A 19,765-nucleotide genomic window follows, 5' to 3' on the forward strand; every position below is an offset into this window, starting at 1 on the left:
CTTAGAAGGCAGCTTGGAGCATCCCGACAGCCCAAGTACCGTCCCTAGGCAGAACAGGCACCAAGAGGAGCAGGGGACGAGGCGGCACACTAGGGACCATGAGCTCCAAACTCGCTTCCACCCCCAGGGGCTATTCCCTCCTTCACACAGCAAGGTCCAGCGGGAGACAACCCAGCTCCCCGGGACGCGGCTTGCTGCGGGCACTACGGGCCTCAGGTGAGTGCGCGGCTCGGAGGAAGCGGGGCGCGCGGAAGGAAGGCGCGAGCCCTACGCCCCAGCCCCACGCACGCGGCCCGGCAGGCTCCACCATGGCCCCTCACACACGCTCCGCCCACCAGCTGGCGCCCTGGAAGAGGAGTTCAGGTAGAGGGGCATGGGAAGAGCGAGCTGAAGGGCCCCCAGGTTCTTTCCTGTCTCCCAGCCCGAAGGGCAGGCCCCGCCCACCGCTAAGCCGAGACAAACACCAGCAAACCGTGACGCTTTACGCTCGTCAGGATAGCGTGCGCGCACACGGCTCATGTCCATGGGGGCGAACCGGCACAGACCGCTCTGCGCATGTCCACGGTTTTCGCGCGAAAGTGGTTTGCGGCGCCCCGCCCCCGAGTGCCGCGCTCAGACGGAGGCGGGGCCGAACGGCTAGTTCGGGAGCGGGTAGTGGCGACGTGCGGCCGCCAGGGGGCGCCCGGGCTCCGGCGCGCGGCGGCGGCTGCGCCATTGGCGGGTCGGAAATGCCGCCAGATGGCGGTTTAGGATTGCAGCTCCGCTGAGCGCGGCCCCCGCGAACGCCACCGCCCCGGCCCCGGCCTGGCTCCGGCCCGCACCCACCTAGACCCCACGCGCCAGCCGTAGTGCAGGCTCCAGGGGCGCTGCCCGGCCCGAGGTGAGCGGGGCGCGCGGGGGGGGGACACGACTCTAAGGCGCCGATCCAAGATGGAGGCGCGGGGGGCGGGGGCAGCGGGTTGGGGCCGCTCGCTCGGTCTCCGCGGCTGCTGGGCCGGGAGCTGGCGCTGCCCGTGCGGGAGGGGAGGAGAGAGCAGAGGAGGCGGGGCGGCGCGGCTCCTGCCGGAGCAGCGGGTCCCCCGGGCGGGGCGATCGCCGCCATCTCATTGTCTCCGGCGGGGCTGCCGGGGGCGTCGGGCGGGCAGAGCGGCCTCTCCTGCCGCTGGGCCTGGGCCTTAGCGGCGGCGCGGGGCTAAGGTCCCCCTGCCTTGTGTTGGGCCAGGCCCACTGTTTCCTCAGCAACCCCTGGAGCTGCGACCCGCTGCGGGTGGTGGGAGCGCGAGCGGGGTTGGCTGCTCTGTCATCGTAGAGGGGGCGGCCGCGGGGTCGGCGGCTTCTGTTATTGGGGGGGGGGCACGGCGTTGTGGACTGAGGGAGGGGGCAGCGGGCGACGACGGTCCTGTGACCTGGGGTGGGCGGTGGGAGCACGAGTGGGGTTGGTTGGGCTCTGACCTGGGGTAAGGCTGAAGAGTGCGAGGGGGGTGTTTGGCGGTGCTGTGCCTTGGGGCAGGCTGTGGGGTCAACAGCGCTGTGACCTAGGCTGGGCTGTGTGGAGCAGGGGGTGCAGCGCTGTCACTTGGCTGGGGCGGGTGGTGGGGGCTGTAATGCTTTCAGATGGGGCAGGCTGCGGGCAGTGGGAGCACAGGCAGTAGCCCTGTTATCTGTGATGGGAGTGGGGTTGGTGGTAGTGCTGGGATGTGGGTGAGAGGTGGGCAGTAGGATAATTGGCTGCACTGTGCGTTGCAGAGGGAGCTGGGAAATGTGAGTGGGGTTGGGCAGTGCTGTGACCTGTGAAGCAGTGTGGGCAGCAGGGATGGGATTGAAGGTGCTATGACATGGATTGGAGGATGGGTAGCAGTAGTGGGTTGGTGGTTCTGTGACTGGAAGGGTGATGTGGGTGGGTAGCAGGAGCAGGGTGTTCGGCAGTGCTGTGACCAGGGGATGAAGGGGCAAGTGTATAGTAGGAGTGGGAGGTGTGCAATAGAAGCAAGATTGGCAGCAAACCTGGGCAGGGATGTGGGCCACAGTAGCAATGGTGGTGTGATATTTGGGAGGTGGACAGCAGCAGCAGTGGCTGGAGGAGGACATAGGAAGCAATAATCTGGAGTTGTTGGGGTTAAGGATCATTGGCAGCCTCACTGTGACTTGGAGGGGGCAAGTGGGGGGATATTTCTGGCAGAGTTGTCACTTGGGAGGGACATAGTGGGTAGGAGTGTCATCAGAGCTTTGACCTTTGTGGATTGGGTGGAGGTGTAGTGATTTGTATGTCTGGGAAGTGGCAGCAATGGCACTGTAACTTGGTGGCACTGTGACCTGTGTGAAGAATTGATTGGCAGTGGTGGTGGTGGCAATACTGTGAGCTGGGCAGGGAAAGGGGAGGTGGACAACAGGGCATGACCTGTGACCTGGGGGTGAAGTGGACGGGAATGGCACTGATGCTGTAGCCTTATGGGGTGGTGGGCAGAAGCGCACTGGTGGTACTGTGACCCATAGTGGTAGGAGGGATATTGGCAGCAGCAGTGGTATGGTGATCATGGTGGCGGGGTGAGCAGTGGTGCTGTGACTGGGATTGGGTTATGGTTTATTGTGGCTTTGTGACTTGGGAAGCAGGGTGCCATCATCAGCATTACTAGCACAGTACCTAGTGAGGTGGGGTAGAGGCAGCATCAGCAGCTTTATGTCCTGGGAACAAAAGAAAACATTGGGACTGGGAGCACTGAGATCTGAAGGTGAGGAAGGGGCAGGAGCAAGGTGACATGGTGTTAGCAGGGGGAAGAGGTGATGCTGTGATCTGGCAGAAAGGGTAAAAGCAGCATGAGGGAGGGGAGGAGCAGCAGCAGTGTATTGACCTGTGGATGAGAAGATAGGGGCTGCTGAGACAGGGTAACTCGCTGTGTTTCCAAGAATTGTTTTTATTTCTCTTTGATGGCCTTGCACCACTCGAATGCCCCTCATTCCCTGGTAATCTGCAGGGATTCCCCCTCCCCACCCCTGCTTGTTTTAGTGGATGGGAGACCTTTGGCTTCTCACAAGGGGAATGTAAAGTAGTTTGCATTATACTTGAAATATACATATTTATGGTTTGAATTTGGTTTTTCAGGTAGGTTCGGTCTCTGACATTAGGAGAGGCAGGGATAGGTGAAGGCCTGAGTACATTGGTAATAGGTCTTGCTATTTCTACTTTCCAAGACTGCCATAAGGTAGCTGTTGGAGGTAAAGCCTTGTCTAGAATAGAGTTACCTGGGTTGTTCTTAATTTGAGTTGGGTATCTCAGTTACAATAACATAATGGATCACATCTACACACAGTAGTCATGTGTCTAAAATTTTAGTCTCCTTCTATGTACATCGTTGCATCATTCATTCATGTTAGGGTCAATGATTTATGCATTCCAGGGTTCCTGGGCCAAGCTGATTTTGTGTGGTCTTTTGAGAGGTCTCATTTGTTCATTTGTGGATTGTAGATAACTAGATGACTTTAAATGATCTCAGGAATTCCCCGGGGCTGGAAGGCTGTACCCTTATCTGCTACCTGGTTGTGAGCACCTTTCCTTGCCTGAGAGCCTGGATTCCTCACTTGAGTGCCTCTTGCTGCACTTCACTGCAATCTTATTTTTTCTCCAGCCAATGAGAGTTCCCAGTGAGGGTGTCCTGGGTGGATTGCTGATCCAGGAATGGCAGTCCAAACAAATGTGAATTATGGGTGAACAAGCTGCAGGAGATACTTATCAGTTATTTTGATTTCTTTATTGGTTAATGAAATGCAGTAGATTGAGTGGTGGTCTGGGCCTAGCCCTCAAACATAGTGTTGGGACTATTGGTTCTGGCGACCTTGGACGACCAGTAGTGAGTGCAGACTTTCAGATGAACAAGGGTGCGTTTTTGAAGTTGTCTGAGGATTCATCAGGCTCAGATGACAAGGCCTCAATATCAGGTCAGATGGGTGTATGTTACTCTCTAGTAAGTGTCAGATGTTGCCAGTTTCCTGTCTGTTGGGAATAAGTTTAGGGTTGGTAGGTTCATTGTGAGTGCCCTAGTCTGTGGTGCTTTGTTTGGCTATAAAAGTGCTGGGCTGTAGACATGTTGTGAAGGCGGCTACTGTCCCTGAAATCATTGAGGTGTTCTTGCAGCTGGGATTCCAAACTGTAGAATCTGCTCTCCACAGAGTGCAAATGAGTACATTAATAAAAAGGGCTGTTACTCAATTGTGATTCAGGTGTTTTAGACCATTGGGAGTGATTTATGGGTATAAATACTGCAAGTACTAGCAAAGTATAGGACACCAGGATGTTTAGGAACTCTGCAGTATTTGTTTGTGAGCAGGCAGGAGCGCTTTTCTGTAGAACAACATATATGTCAATGTTCCCACTACTATTCTTGGGGACTTCGCTACCCACGGTTTCCCTGGGTCATCACGAGACTTACCCTGACTCAAGGTACTCAGATAGAAGACGTTGTAACTACAACCTTGGCAGATGGATTGAAAGTGCTTCTGGACGGCTCAAAACATGATGGAGAAGCTTACTTAATCATAATGACTGGTCACTACAAAATGTTCTTGCGGTGACAGGAATGTGTTTCTTTCTGCATATTTGATTTTTCCATCAGAGTAGTTGGGAAACACAAATGCCTTGCAAGCAGCTTTCAGCCAGCCGGAAAGCAGACGACTGGCTCATGGGTTTAGCACCAGGTGAGCTGTGGAAATTCGTATGGAGACTATCAATGCACTTTGTGATTGGGAATGCATTTGCAATTACCATGGATTTTGTTGGGAGCTGTGTCTGTCTCATGTTTCTAGCAGTAATGGCGATTCATTCTGTGTGATATTACCTGTGTATTGTCAATAAATGTATTTGTGCAGAGGCCCCTCAAAGAATAATCTGGGGATGCACCAACTGTGCATCTTGCAGTGGTGGAATCTTTTAGTAGCAATGACGGTTGGAGCATTCTTGTTTTTCCTTTCCCTTACAGTTCTGAACATTTGGAACTGAGTGCCTCTGTTCCTTCCAACTGTGGTGGTAGATAGACTAGAAACCTCATCATGTCCTTCAGAATGGATTGTTCGCAGGCCTGCTGTCATGTTTCTAGTATACTCAATTTTTAAATTTTATTTGTTTGTTGTTTTTTACCAAGGATTTTTGGTAGATTTTGGTTGCAATGCCTAACTGTTTTTTAGGAGCCTAAATCTCATTTTCAAAAGAGATTTAGGCACTTAGGAGCCTAAATCCAAAGTGCCTAAAATCACTTTGGAAAAAGAGATTTAGGCTCTGAAATCACACATGCTATAATTGAAAACTAAGGAACAAGAGTTCAAGGTGTTCTTCTTGCCCTGCCACTTTTCTTGATTCATATCCACAGGTGCATGGTTTGGCCTACTTACGGAAGGTCATTCGCCTTCTTGTTGCTCTGTGTGCAGTGCCTTCACCCGAGGACCAGAAAAGAACATCAGAATCGCCTCCAGGCTGTGCCATTGCAGGAAGCATTAGTAGCTAAACCTTCTGGCTCTGGTATGCAGGAATCCATAAGTGCTGGGAGACCAGTCTTGGTTCTGACCATTGAAGGAGCTAAGAAGTCTGACAGTGTCTTGCTGCAGATATCTGCTTCCTTGACTGTAGCTACACCAACCGTTCCAGTCACTATGAATCCACAAAGATCAGCTTTGACTGAACACAAATGCTTGGTCTCTGCTGAAAAAAAACAGTCCACAAGAGCATATCTCAAAGAATCTGCTTTCCCATTTCTGCTCACTGCAGTTCAAAAGCATTCTCATAAGGCTCTGACCTCTAAAGACCTTTGAAACCTCTTTATAAACCTGTAATTCACCTAATGCTTCCTTGGAGATATCAGATTTTACTAATTCCTTGGTTACTATGATGGCTCAAATTCATCACATAGAGTTCCTTGAACTCCTTTGTTCAGATATGCCTTTGGATTGGGGTCCCCCATTACAGCGCTGGATAAGTTTCTATCAGTGTCCAAAGGTAGAGGAAAGAAGTGTAAGGCATTGGAGCCAGTTCTTCCTTCTCTTTCTCCAGGAAGGAAAAAATCTTGCAAGATTAAACCTGTTTCCTTAACTATGCAAACCTCCCCCTAAGACCTCAACTGGTTCTCCAGGGAAATATGTCTGAGCTTCTCAACTTTGTAATTACTCAAGCTGCTGTTCTTACCTTTAGAGACTTCTTTGAATGCGGATCTGAATGTGAATCCAAAGCCCAAATCAGACCATAACTGGTCTCATACCTTTCCTTGCTTTCTTCTCAGAAAATAGATTAGGGAACCTACAACGCATTATCAAAGCTCTTGTTTCCATCTCTTCAGACTGCAAGATCATCATCTCTCTCCCAGGGATTATGCTGGGGAGTTACCTATTGGGTACTGGCAGGACTGGGAGATACCACATGGGCAATGTGGTCATATGGTTCTTCCCTAGGTATTATCCTAATTTTAAGAGGTCTGAAGAAAAGTAGCTGCAAAGCCTTCTGCCAGGGTTTAGTACAAATGTCCTGCACCAGATCTGTTCTTCCCAGATCTATCGCGGTCATTGATATTTAGGGAACCATCTCCTTTTACTAGTCCTACACATACCGTCTGAAGAGGAAGTAGAACATCTTATTGACTGTCTGAATGCAGATACAGCTACTGATGTTTAAACTTCACTGTTGGGGTGCAACATCATCTTCCTCTCCTTCCAAAGATATGCTCCAATTTCATGAGTTCATAGGAAGGATAACTACCTTAAAAATCCCTTCAGTAGCATCAAAGAAAACTATACATCCAGTTTTTGATGTTTTGGTTTCATCCTCTAGGAGTCTGTCCTCTTAGACAGTTTATTACAGCCAGTGAAAAATACTCACTTAAACCCTGCATCTTGGCAACTTCTAAAAAAGGAGACAGGTTGTACCAACTCTCTCCTAAGGGCTTTCCACACCCATCCTTCTCAAAATTCGTTAGTGGTGGATCTGCAGCTCAAAGAGGTAATGGGACTCAAGTCCACTCTGCAATCTCTGACAGAGAAAGTAAGAAGCTAGATGCTCTGGACATTAAAATAGCTAGTTATCAGGCTGTGATGTCCTATTACTAATATCATTTATAGGAGGAAAATAGCACTGTTTCCCCAGTTGCTGCCAGAAGACAAGAGCAAACTGGTCAAAGCATTGATTACTGAAGGTTGTTTGGTCGCTAACCACACCCTGAGATATTCCTTCAGTACTTCTGATCTAGCATCTAAAGCTGTAGCACCCTCGGTTACTTTGATGTGCTACTTGTGGCTATGCTCATCTGGACTACTTCTGGAAGGTAGAGCCTGGATAGAGACTTACTATTTGATGGTGAAGGGCTGCTTAACTGTAAAAGAGAAACTCCTAGAGAAATTAAAAGATACAAGTCTACAACAAAGTCTAGGGGTACTAGTGTTTTGTTACTAGGGACAGTCTCTGCTTTCTGTTCCTTTCAGGGAAATACCAGCTCAACTTCAATAGACACACAGATCCTACAAACTTTTAAGTTAAAAGGTAGAACTGCTGCCTCATCTACCTCTGCACCGGCCTCTTGGTTTGACAGGATTCATGAAAACAAACGGGATTTAAACCTGCAAACAGCCTCTTTTTCATTTGGAAACCGTCTCCCATTTATTAGAGCCTTGGCGTACTGTCACCACAGATCATGAATCTTGGAGATTAACAGGATTATTCCATTCAGTTTGACACTAGCATTCTGCCCAACTCCTGCTTCCTCATACCTCTTCAGGGATCCTTCTCATGAGAACTTGCTAAGATCAGAAGTTGGTTCACTACTAGAGTTAGTTCCTGAAGAGTTTTGGGGAAGGAATTTTATTGCAGGTACTTTTTGATCCCCAAGGAGGCTCCAACTCATTGTAGACCTTTGGAAGCTCAGTTCTGTCATAAGAAGATTCAGATTTCTCATGCTTACTATAGCTTCACATCCTTATCCACCCAAGATTGGGTTTGGGTTCTCGATTTGCAAGATGCTTATTTACACATCTCAGTCAGATATTTGCATTGAAAATACTTGAAGCTTGTTGTGGGGGAGATGATCAACACAAGGTCCTATCATTTGGTATGTTTATGGCACCTCAAGTGTTGATAAAACCTTTTTCAGCAGTACAGGCACAATTGAGACGTCAGGATACCCATATCCTGACTTGAATGTTTGGCACCTCATGGTATTCTAATAGAAGGATCTGGAGCAAAAGCTACATTATAAATACATACGTCATTCAAAATAAATTGGACAAAATCACACCATTCAGAATTGCCAATAAAAGTCATGATCTCGGTTGGAGCTCTCAAAAAGGCAGTGCTTTCCTTCTGGAAGAAAGGTACTTAGAAGTGGAACAGGAGAACTCACGTTATATGGTGATTGATGTTCTTCCTTACACAATTTGCCTTATGGTGTCTGTGATGTACGTAACTCTGTGCGTATCTAAAGATGAGCTCTCTTCATTGGCTAGCAAGACACTGTATATCACGTACAGATGGCATGTTTATGAAATTGATATTGCATTATTGAGAGATGCATCCTTCATATGTTGGGCTCTTGAGCCCTTTCTACCTCAGCTGCAGAGTGGAGTGGTTTAGGTATTGACTATAATGTTTTATGTCAACAGACAGGTGGAGCACATTCCTGTCACCTGTGCAGAGTTGTATAGCCCTGTGGGAGTTGTGCATAGTCTACCAAACTAATCTTATAGCTCTACACCTTGCAGGCATGGACAATATATTGGCAGACCAGCGGGGCAGACATTTACACAGTCAGCATGAGTGATCATTCAAGAATTGGTAGTGAACAATATTTCCCTCTCTGGGAATGTTTGGCAAGATGTATTTCCAGATGCCAGAGGTTTTGCTTCACAGTACGAGCAGACAATCAGTTCATCTTGGATCCATACTTTCTAGACTTTTTGGGTAGATCTCCTCTATGCATTCTTCCAATTCCTTTAATTCAGAGAGTTCTCAGGAAAATCAAATATCACAAAACCAGGGCTGGTGTTATTGTCCCAGGTTGGGCAAGACAACAGTGATTCTCAGATCTACTGTGACTATCACAAAGGGTTTATCTGTGTCTGCAGCAATTTCCGACCTATTGACTCAACAGAGTTCAAATTTGCTATCAGTACACAGAGTCTCTCCACTTGACAGCATGGACCATTGGACTTTGACAGAAGTAAAAATGTTGTTAAAGTTAATTTTTAAAATCAAATTTACACAAATTAAGAAGCAAGGTACTGTACATCTGGGGTCAGGCTTGGGTTATGAGGGATTATAAGTGTCGGTTACAAGGTTCATAAGATATATACATAGTACATAACCAGCATAGACCCAGATTGGGAAACGGGAGTTTTTAAAATGTCAGTAGATAAGTGATCTTGGGTATGCCACCCATAGATTGTATTTAGAGTCCAGGTCTGTATTGGCGTAGTGAATAAGTACATGGGTGGGGTGCATCCCTTGGTTTGTCAGGGAAGGAAGGAAGTGGGTTGTTTCCCTGAGTGGTGTTCTTGATTACTCGACCTGGTACTGTCAGTGTCCTGTGATGTGCTCCATGTATTACTACTTACAAACTCTTCCCAGAGACCAGTGTAGTGTGCAAAGAGCACTTGTAAAGTGGCTGTGGTGTATACTGTGGGGATGAGGATGTGAGTGCAGGCATAGAACCAAAGTGGTCAGGCTAGTTGTCTACTCTTTTGTATCATTAGAACTGGAAAGATCTGCCTGTCCTGCACTTCCATTTCCTGATCATGTATGTATTCTGCATTTGTTGTCCTCAGTCCTGGCTTTGGTCTCTTCCATCAACTCTTCGAGCATCTTTGTCTTTTTTAGCTCCAGCTGATAACACTGGTCATATTGACCAGCAGTTTCCCTTTGGAACTCTTGTAGCACGTCTGCCTTGATTCTTCATTGCTTGATGAGGTGGTCGCTCAATGTTTCTGAGGCATTCATGGGTGTGTCTCTCTCTCTCTCTCTTTTTTTTTTTTTTTAAAGTGTAACCCTGGAGATGTCCTGGGAGGAAGTAGAGGGAACTTTTTTTTTTTTTAAAAAGGGTGGATTGGGGAAAGGAGTATATAAGCATAATTTCTATAGTTTATCACATTTTTCTTACTTTCCAGCAACATGGATGCTTTTATCTATGGTTTCACATGCCAAACTTAACTTGAGGCATCTTTCTCACCTTCTCCAGTGTTAGGGTGGTAGACACCCTTTTGTCACTAGTTTACTTTTCAAAATTTAGATGAAGTAATTTTTTAAAAATTTAATACTAATGATCAGGTGGTGGGGTCAAGGTAGAAGCTCAAAAGCCAAGGGGAACAGTGGCAGTAAATATTCCATATTATTTTAGGTAGTGGCTACTGTGAACTATAGCAGTATTCTGGAGTTGCCAAAGTGGAAAAGGGAACAAATGTTGCAGGGAGTTGGACAAAATTCAGCAACATTTGCAGTTGAATTTTTCATCTCTTAGATAACACCAGACTACTGGAGGAAAGGTATAGGCAAGAGTTCTGTTTGAGATGAGATGTGGGGGGAGGAGGCGGCAGAGGCTGGCTTAGCTTTCCACACAATTTACTTGATCCCTTGGAGAATTTGCTTAGTGAAAAGTTTTCTCACATTTTTTCACAGGCATGGGCAAAGAGAAGATCTAAAATTAACAAGCTTTTAAGGTAAAGTCTGTTACTGGTACTTGCAGAATGCAATACCTCCTCTTCCCCAAGTAACTGCAGGTGTGTGTTCGACACCTTTGTGTTGTGTTTTTGGTTTTTTAGGTGTGTGGCTTATGCTTTGCTTTATGGAGGAAAACTGTTTCCCTGTATTGCTTTTTTCCAGCATATGCCGTAAGTACCATTTACTGGCACAGTGGCACATGTGAGCTGTATATGGATTAGCATTTCCTTATATGGCTAATGAATTATGACTTGCTGTTTGCATGTATGTCAGTTGAAATCTGCCCATTACTGTTGTAACAATAAAAATACACTTGGTTAAGCATCAGACCTTTTGTGTGTGCACTTTTCTGTTCCCCCCCACTTCCTTGTCATTTATCAGGAATATGTCTATGTGCAAGGATTGGGGGTGGGGAAAGCAGGGAGGGATGAGGGTGAAGGGACACGTAACATTTTTGCTGTAAAATGTAACATCTGCAGTAGTAAAGCTTTTAACAGTGGTCACCATTACTCCCAGACCACATCTTTACAAATATAAAATTATAAATGTTATTTACAAGGCTGAGAAGATGTGTTCTCATCATTGTTGAAGTCTGGATCTACCTCCAGTGATGTGTGTGTTTGAAAGTTACTAGAAGTTCTAGGATTCTGGCAGCGTTTTCCCAGGCCATGAAGTTTCAGCTGTGGTGGGCCCTATTTCACTGGTATCAGCCACAGTGTTCTGTGACTTGAAGCTTGGGGTCATTATTGTCCCATTTTAGTGGAATGACAGGCCTTACTGTCCATAGTATATTCTGGGATTGTGTTAGGGCATATGCTAATTATAAGGTCCCTTTCATCGTAAGATTGAAAGTGAGTAAGGCCCCTTCCATATTTGGCATTATCCTTAGCTTTTTGGCAGATATCTTTCAGGCACATTATCCCCTCCCTGAATTGGTTTCCCGTCTAGTGTATCTCCATTTGGATGAGCTTCTTTGCAATGCCATTGTAATAGGCTTTTATTCCTATTACTGGAACCAAAGTCATGCACTGATGGCACCTCACTCCAAAAGTTTACTGGCACTTTTTATGAGTGCCTCTGGCCAGAAGGCAACTTGTAATGCCTTTTGCTAGCCATGTATTTGAATCCAGGACCTTGTGGAAAGAAAAGTTGACTGATGTAAACAGCTCACAAGGAAAGGCCATAACAATGTGCTGGACAATATGTACTGATTTGTATCTTCTAAACCAGGGGTGGGCAAATCTGAGTATGGAAATTGTATGGCAGGCCATGAATGCCCAGTGGGGGAGGAAGACTCTATGGGGTGTAGCATGGGGAGGATATATAATGGATGTTACCAAGGGGGGGGGGAGTGGGGACTCATGGGGTGTGTGTGTGTGGGGGCTCTGTGGGATGGTACTGGGGACTCCTAGTTTGCCCACTCCTGTTCTAGACCCTGTGACCTCTTGACCAAGGAGAACTGGGAGGGGAGCAGATGGTCAGGCATCCTCACTGGTCATTTTGAGGGACTGATTTAGATCTGTTTTAATCCTGCACTGACCTGGAGGTACACTGACACACTGAGCCTAAAACAGGGCTAAAGCCTAGGCCTTGACCTGGATTAGCTGACACAATTTGTAATTTATCAAGATCACAATTTAGAGATTTGGGAATATGGACAGAGGGTGAATTATAGTTGAGGGAATCACTGAGCTATAACAACCATAAATCCTAGACTAGATGAGGCCCAGGTGTCAAAGGAAAATGAACCTGAAGGTTGCGAGATCCTTTTCCCATGTCATGCTGCAAGCTCTATGCAATGGGGTAGCTGTGTCAATCCAAAACTCAATCTTCCCACTCCTTTCAACTGTATCTTTCAACAGCTTGCTTGTGGTGCATACCCCCATCCTTTCTCCAAATCAGCAGAAATACTGTGGGCTCCCCATTAAGTCAAACCTTTAACAAAGGATGCAGAAGGAGGGTGACACCACTGTCCCAACTTAATTTAGCTAGAATACCACTGTTTTCCTAACAGGTCTTTGTGTCTAACTTTATCAGCAGAATGCAGCAGCCCCTCCCTTCTAACAGGAAATTAAGGTAAAGGGGCTGAGATGGTAAAACAAAAAGAACCAAAAAAGATATTAAAATGAAGGGTTAAAAAATGGACATCTGAATATCTTGTGAAATTTTAAATCACTTCTTCTGTGTATGCATTATACATTTTAATTACAAGAGTCCTTTTTGCCACAGGATTCCGAAGGCCCAATATTTAATTCCTTTCCTACTATCTGCACTTCTTTTTAACCAGTTTAAGTGTATGTTCTTTGAATGTTACCTCTAAAGTATGTTTGCTTTTATATACTTGTAAACTACAGGATGGCTTACTTGATATTCAGAGTTCATAGTGTCACTGAGATTTAATCTTGAAAGTGTCATATCTTGCTACATTCTGTTACTCTTATATATATATTGTGTTTTGCCAGGAGAGTAAACTAACATTAATTTTTATCCATTACCTCAAGTAGATGAGATGAGTAGATTTTGTGCATAAGTAGCTAAAATTTCATGAGAACTAGTGGTGACCAGTGGCTTTGCTGCTCAAGTTTATGGTTTTATTGTAAGTATGAGTGAGGGTGGATGGTGAGTGTGTTGTTCTGAGACATATTGATTTGTGCAGGTGGAAAATGAGAGGTGTGTGCACTGCAGGGGTTTTTTTGTGTGCTGGTTATAGTGTCGTGTAGGTGGTTCTGTTGATTTGTGTTGGGGGAGGATTATGCTGGGCAATTTTGGGTTGTGGGGAGTTTGATTCACCAACCGCATAACTCAGTACACTCTTTGAAGAACTGTGGCAGTTGGGCCAAATAATCCACCATCTGTGCAATCTCTCATATTACTGACTCATTACCTCCATTATAATTGTTGCATGTAAATTAGCTGTAGCTTAAAGGTAGTGAGTGTTATATTTGATATTACAGTGGTTTAGGACTGTTGGCATAGGTAGATGCATGCCTTACTGTTTTTTTATATATAGACATTGTGTGCACTAACTTTAATGCTTTGTGACTCTTTGTGCATGAGGTTATCACTCAGTAAGACAGGAGAGACACAAGAGGAAAACACATGGGGAAAACAGTGCAAGGGGAGGTGCCAAAACCCTGCAATAGACTGCTGCATGGGAAGTGTGGATGTGAATGTGCATATAGATTCTGTTTAGCATTTGGAAAAAGTACAGAGTTTGTAAGTGTAATCACTTTGACAATACAGACAAAAGAAAACTGTAAATTCAGTGAAGGAACTCTGTTCCAGTGATAAACCATTGTGCACTGATTCCATACAATAGTAGTCACGGTAGACATGCTAAACTATTACATTGAACACCAGTGGTACATTGTGTACAAGTTGGATACAGATGCTGAAATCATGTATTACCATGATCATTGTGCAGCTTGAAAAACAGACATCCACTGATGCAGCAAGCGATGGATTCCTTATTTCTGTGACGGGAAGCTGCTGCTTCACTCCAGTATGCCAAAAACAGAGAAGTTAGGCACACCTGTGTCACTGTCACAGTGGGGACAGAACACCTATTTTACATCTGGAATCAGGCCAGCAATTGGGTCTTGTGAAAATACAAGCTAGCCTGTGAATGGTCAGGGCAAAACAAAAAGAGACTTTACAAGTGATCATGAGCGTGTTAACTTTGTTGGGAAAGTTCATAGATAATCTAATTGATGAAACTGTGCATATAAGAAGATTGCTGAGGCACCTGAAACAGTGAAAATGAAAAAAATATTACAGTACTCATCTCTGAATTTGCAAGGCAATATTTTAATGTTTTTTGACATATAAAAAGTTCTTTGCATGCCTCTAAAAATGGACTAGGTGTAGTATTGCTACAAAGGAAAGATTGACTCGGGACCTGTAGTATAGGCATTCAGAACCTTCACAAACACAGAACGCAGATACATGCAATTCGGAAAGGATACTCTAGTCTCCTTCGGTTGCAAAGCTTTCCACAGCTATGTCTGTTGATTGTGACTGAAACTGATTGCAAGCTGTTGCTACTTGTTTCTTTCAAAGAATCTGTTGCAAGCATCACATAAGTTTCAAAGCGTCTTACTGAACTTCAAAAACATGATTGATTTCAATCAAGGAAATCTATTTAATTGTCCAATATTTGGGAGGAATAATTCCATCAAGATCAAGAGCCAGAAACTGAATCTGATGTCGTCCACGTCAACTGGGTAGAGTACTCAGGTGCTGTCTAACCTCACCTGGGAAAAGTAACAAGGTGATAGAGCACAGGATGAGACACTGCAGTCCGTGATATATGCTGTACTTCTCAGATGGAAAAAAGCGTTTAACTACTATGTACCTCACAGGCATAATTTCTCTGTGGTAGATGGTGTTCTCCTTAAAGGAAGGTAAGTGGTGTAAAGTAGAGGTGGTGTGGTTTTGTGGAATGTTGGTCCATCTTCTTTGGGGAGAGGGACTGTATAGTTTGGATGGCTTCCACCTCCTTAGAAGGGGTACCAATCTCCATTGGGACAGGCTGGCTAGAGTAGTCAGGAGGGGATTAAACTAGTAGCAAAAGGAGAGGATAAAAAGAGGGATGATATGAGCACTTGAGATGATACCAAAATTAGTCAAAACACATGAAGAGAAGAAATTCTTGAATTGCCTTACACCAATGGCAGAAGCTTGAGTAACGGACCAGAGAAATTAGTATTGCTCATTTATCAGCATACATTTGATCTAGTTGGTATTACTGAAACCTGATGGGATGATCCACACAATTGGAATGTTAAAATCAATGTTTCTAACCTATTTTGGAAGATCGAGTAGGCAAAAAGGGAGATGGAGTGGCACTCTGTCAAAAATGGCATTACCTGTTTCTGAGTAACTGATAACTTGGAAGAAAATAACCTTTGAATAGTTATGGATCAGTTTCCTAACAGGTACAGCACTAGATGGGATACTAGCTGGTGTCTGCTACAGACCATCAAATCACACTCAGAACCAGGATGACGTCTCCTTAGGCACCTCTTTCTAATGTATCGGGGGAAAAAGCCCTGCACGTCATTGGGGAATTTCAATTTGAATGACATATGCCTGAGATCTCATGTGGACAGTATTAAAGCATCCTTGGAATTTCTAATAATTATAGATGACAATTTCCTAATTCAAAAAGAGTTGCAGTCAACACCAGGGAATTCTTTATTAGCTATGCCTTGTCCTAACAGATAAAGAGGAATTGATAACAAAACTAAAAATTAATGGTAGCTTAGGTGCAACTGATCATGAATTGATCAGATGTATAATATGAAGAATAAATCCAGACCAGTCTTTATATATTCTTGATGCTTTAATAGGTCCAGTTTCACAAAACTGAAACAATTATGAGCTAAATCAGTCAGGAGGAAGAATTTAATTAGAAAAATGAATGATAATTGAGAATCATTTAAGAAAATCTTACTAAGATGCTCAAGAAGCTAGAATCCCACAATCAAGGAAGAAGGCTGTACTAGTTAAAAACTGACTTGGTTTACAGGGGAAGTGAAAGCAGCTATTGTAAAAAAAAAAAAAAAAAAGGGGGGGGGGAGAAAGGGGAAATTATTATTAATGAATATAAATCAGAAGCTAGGAATCGTAGAAAATTCATAAGGGAAGCAAAAAGACACCAAGAAAAATCTGTGGCCAGCAGAGTTCAGAACAATAAAGAGGAGTTTTCAAAATATATTAAGAACAAAAAGAATCCTGACAGTGGTGTTGGTCCTTCTGCTAGATGGAAATGGTAGAATTGTCAATAATAATGCAGAAAAGGCAGAAATATTCAGCAAATATTTCTGTTCCGTGCTGGGGGGAAAACAGATTATGTAGTCTCATCATATGATGATAACTTTATAGATAACTGAATCTTTCCATTCCACTAGTATCTCAGGAGGATGTTAAACAGCTTCTATTAAAGATAGACATTTTTAGTTCAGCAGGTCCAGATGACTTGCACCAAGAGTTTTAAAAGAGCTGGCTGAACAATTAATTCCAATTTTCAGTAAGTCTTGGAGCAGTGAGGAAGTTCCAGAAGAGTGAAAGAAAGCTAATGTTGGGTCAGTTTTTAAAAAGGGTAAATGGGATGACCACGATAATTATAGGCACATCAATATAGATATAGATCCTGGCCAAGATAATGGAGTGGTTGATCCGGGATTCCTTTAATAAATAATTAAAGGAGAATGCTATTCAGCATAAGTTTATGGAAAATAGAATCTGTCAGACTACCTTAATACCCTTTTTAATGAGATTACAAATTTGGTTGATAAGGGTAATAATGTTGACATAATATATTTAGACTTCTCTAAGGTGTTTGACTTGGTGAAGCATGATATTTTGATTAAAATCTAGAACCGTATAAAATTAAAATGCACGTTAACTGGACTATAAACTGGTTAACAGATAGGTCTCAAACGTAATTGTAAACGGGGAGTTGTCATGGAGTAGGTGCATTTCCAGTGGAGTCCCACCGTGATCAGTTCTTGTCCTTATGCTATTTAAGATTTTTATCAGTGACCTGGAAGAAACATAAAATCATCACTGATAAAATTTGCAGCTGACCCAAATTTGCGGGTGTGGAAAATAATGAAAAGGAAAGGCCACTGATCCAGAACGATCTGGATCACTGGATAAATTGGGTGCATGCAAATAACGTTCATTTTAGTATGGCTAAAAGTAAATGTATACATCTAGGAACGAAGAATGTAGGCCATATTTACAGAATAGAGGACTCTATCCTGGGAAGCAGTGACTCTGAAAGATTTAGGGAGCTATGGTGAATAATCAGCTGATCATGTACTCCTGTTGTGACACTATAGCCAAAAAGAGTTAAGGCGATACTAGGATGCATAAACAGGGAAATCTAGAGGAGGAATAGAGGTTACTTTATTTGTCACTAGTGACAAATGCTGAGCACTATGTCCAGTTCTGGTGCCCTCTATTCAAGAAGGATGTTGATATATTGGAGAGGGTTCATAGAAGAGCCACAAGAATGATTAAAGCTATAGGAAACATTCCTTCTAGTGATAGACTGAGCTCTTTGAGTCTATTTTAGGTGAACAAAGAGAAGTCTAAAAAGTGACTTGATTATAGTCTGTAAGTATTTACCTGGGGAACAAATATTGAGTAATGGGCTCTTCAGTCTAGCAGAGAAAGGTATAACATGAACCAATGATTGGAAGTTGAAGCTAGACAAATTCAGACGGCAAATAAGCTATCATTTTATTACAGTGATCTTATTTAACCAGTGGAACAACATACCAAGGTTTGTGGTGGATTGACCATCGCTGACCATTTTGAAATCAAGATTGGATATTTTTCTAAAAGATATGCTGTGGGAATTATTTTGGAGAAGTTCTATGGCCTGTGTTAAACAGAGGTTAGCCGAGATGATCAAAATGGTCCCTTCTGGTCTTGGACTCTGAATCTATGTAGGCATTTTGTGATCCAGTTAAACTAGGGAAAAAAGAGGACTAGCAGTAATATATTCAGCAGGTACGAACAAAGATATCACTGTTAAGGTAAATGTTTCTACCACATGCCAAATGTATAGAAAACCAGTAGGTAGGTAACCATATTCAAGTTACAGACACATCAGTTAGAGTCTGGGATACAGATGAGGTGGACATTTTTGCTCTAGAGGCCAGAAATTATTGTGCCGTTATTGATGCATATTCAAACTATCCAGAGGTGGCTCAACTAAAGAAACCCACACTGGCTTTCAGAGAAATAGTAGAGCTTGGTTATATTATAGTTTGAGTAAAAACTCTTTCTCTCCCCCCCCCCCCAATGGAGAGTCAGTAGACTTGCTTGATAATGATTTGTCAGACACAGCAATGCCAAAACAACAAGAAGCAGTTGCACCTCTGGGTCTATCAGCTGACTGGCCTGCTGCAACTTCCAGAAAAACAGTGACAGAATGATTTAGTGGCCCCTCCTCTCCCTCCGTTCCACCAAGACTTAGATTGATTTGTAGAATTAATTTGTTCATATAGAAGATAGAGAATTTTTAATTATTTTTTTTATAAAAGTGTGGCACAGGTGCTATTGTTATGTACAGGTGTTGAGTGTGCCTGAATAATTCTGAGAGTTACTCTTCACATACCATCCTTGCCCATACATCCTTAATTTGGTTCCCCTGTGTGTATACATTGATAGTCTTTAATGACTGCGTTACATATTTTTTTCCACAGGATCCCTAACTTACTCAGCTCATAGGATGGCTTAGGGTGTGAATCTGAGTGATATTGTGAATGAGGCTGTGGTCTGTAGGACGCCTGCTTTGTTGTTTATTGTGAAGAGGCAGGAGACTGCGGGAAGAGACTGGATGGTGGTCTAGTTAAGGCAGGTGGCCTGTCTTATATTCTGGTTGGTTATCTGGGGCCAGATGTGGAGAAGTGCTGAAAGGCTCATGATTTTGCCCGGGGGTGGGGGGGCAAGGGCGGGGATCGACAGCACAAAAGAGAGAGTCTTCCTGCTCCCAGTTCTGGTGCTTGGCACTACAGTGGAAAATTGTAGCTCAGCCCTTGTAGTCCTACAGTGGAAGATGCTCATTCCCTTCGTTGGGGTAGTGCACGTACAATCTGGGCTCATAAAAGCTGTGTGGGGATGGAGCATGCACAATACACATGAAAACTTTGAAGCCTCTCCTTGGCACAAACTGACTTTCAGAGGTTTTATAACTCAGCCAGATCACAGTGGATTTTCACAAGGATAGCAAAAGGCACATCCCTGACACAAGGGCAGTCATCACCCTCTCTATCCCTACTGCATTTAAAGTCCACACACCAAATTTTGGAGGCACTAGAACTTAATTGTAAGAACATTTTAACATGTGCAAAACAATATAGTTTCCCCCTAACTTCAGTCTGAGAAACAGCTGAACTGTTTTTTAATTGCAACTTTTCAAAACAGTTCAGCCCCGGGCAGTCACCCCGCAGGGAAAGTTTCAGCCCAAACAATTACAGCTTGTAAAGTTATAAGCAAATTAAAACATGAGTTTACAATGGGAAGTGTTTGGCACTGGCAACCTCTTATAACATCAGGGTGGAGTGATTTAAA

General features: G+C 44.1%; 1 protein-coding gene across 4 annotated transcripts in view; it reads left to right on the forward strand.

Moving 5' to 3' along the window:
* The first annotated feature begins 304 nt into the window (after positions 1–304).
* The window catches only part of STAG1 (STAG1 cohesin complex component), a 373,810-nt gene continuing 354,349 nt past the window's right edge, over positions 305–19,765 (forward strand). For 2 of the 4 annotated variants that reach the window (XM_077825489.1, XM_077825491.1), the window contains exon 1: positions 679–880. The gene's annotated coding sequence lies outside the window, so the exon portion shown is untranslated. Of the gene's footprint in view, positions 364–678; positions 881–10,633; positions 10,735–19,765 lie in introns of those variants that run through there. The other 2 variants (XM_077825488.1, XM_077825490.1) reach the window with 2 other exon arrangements.

This window comes from Eretmochelys imbricata, chromosome 9, assembly GCF_965152235.1.
Source record: "Eretmochelys imbricata isolate rEreImb1 chromosome 9, rEreImb1.hap1, whole genome shotgun sequence".
Classification (NCBI taxonomy): domain Eukaryota; kingdom Metazoa; phylum Chordata; order Testudines; family Cheloniidae; genus Eretmochelys; species Eretmochelys imbricata.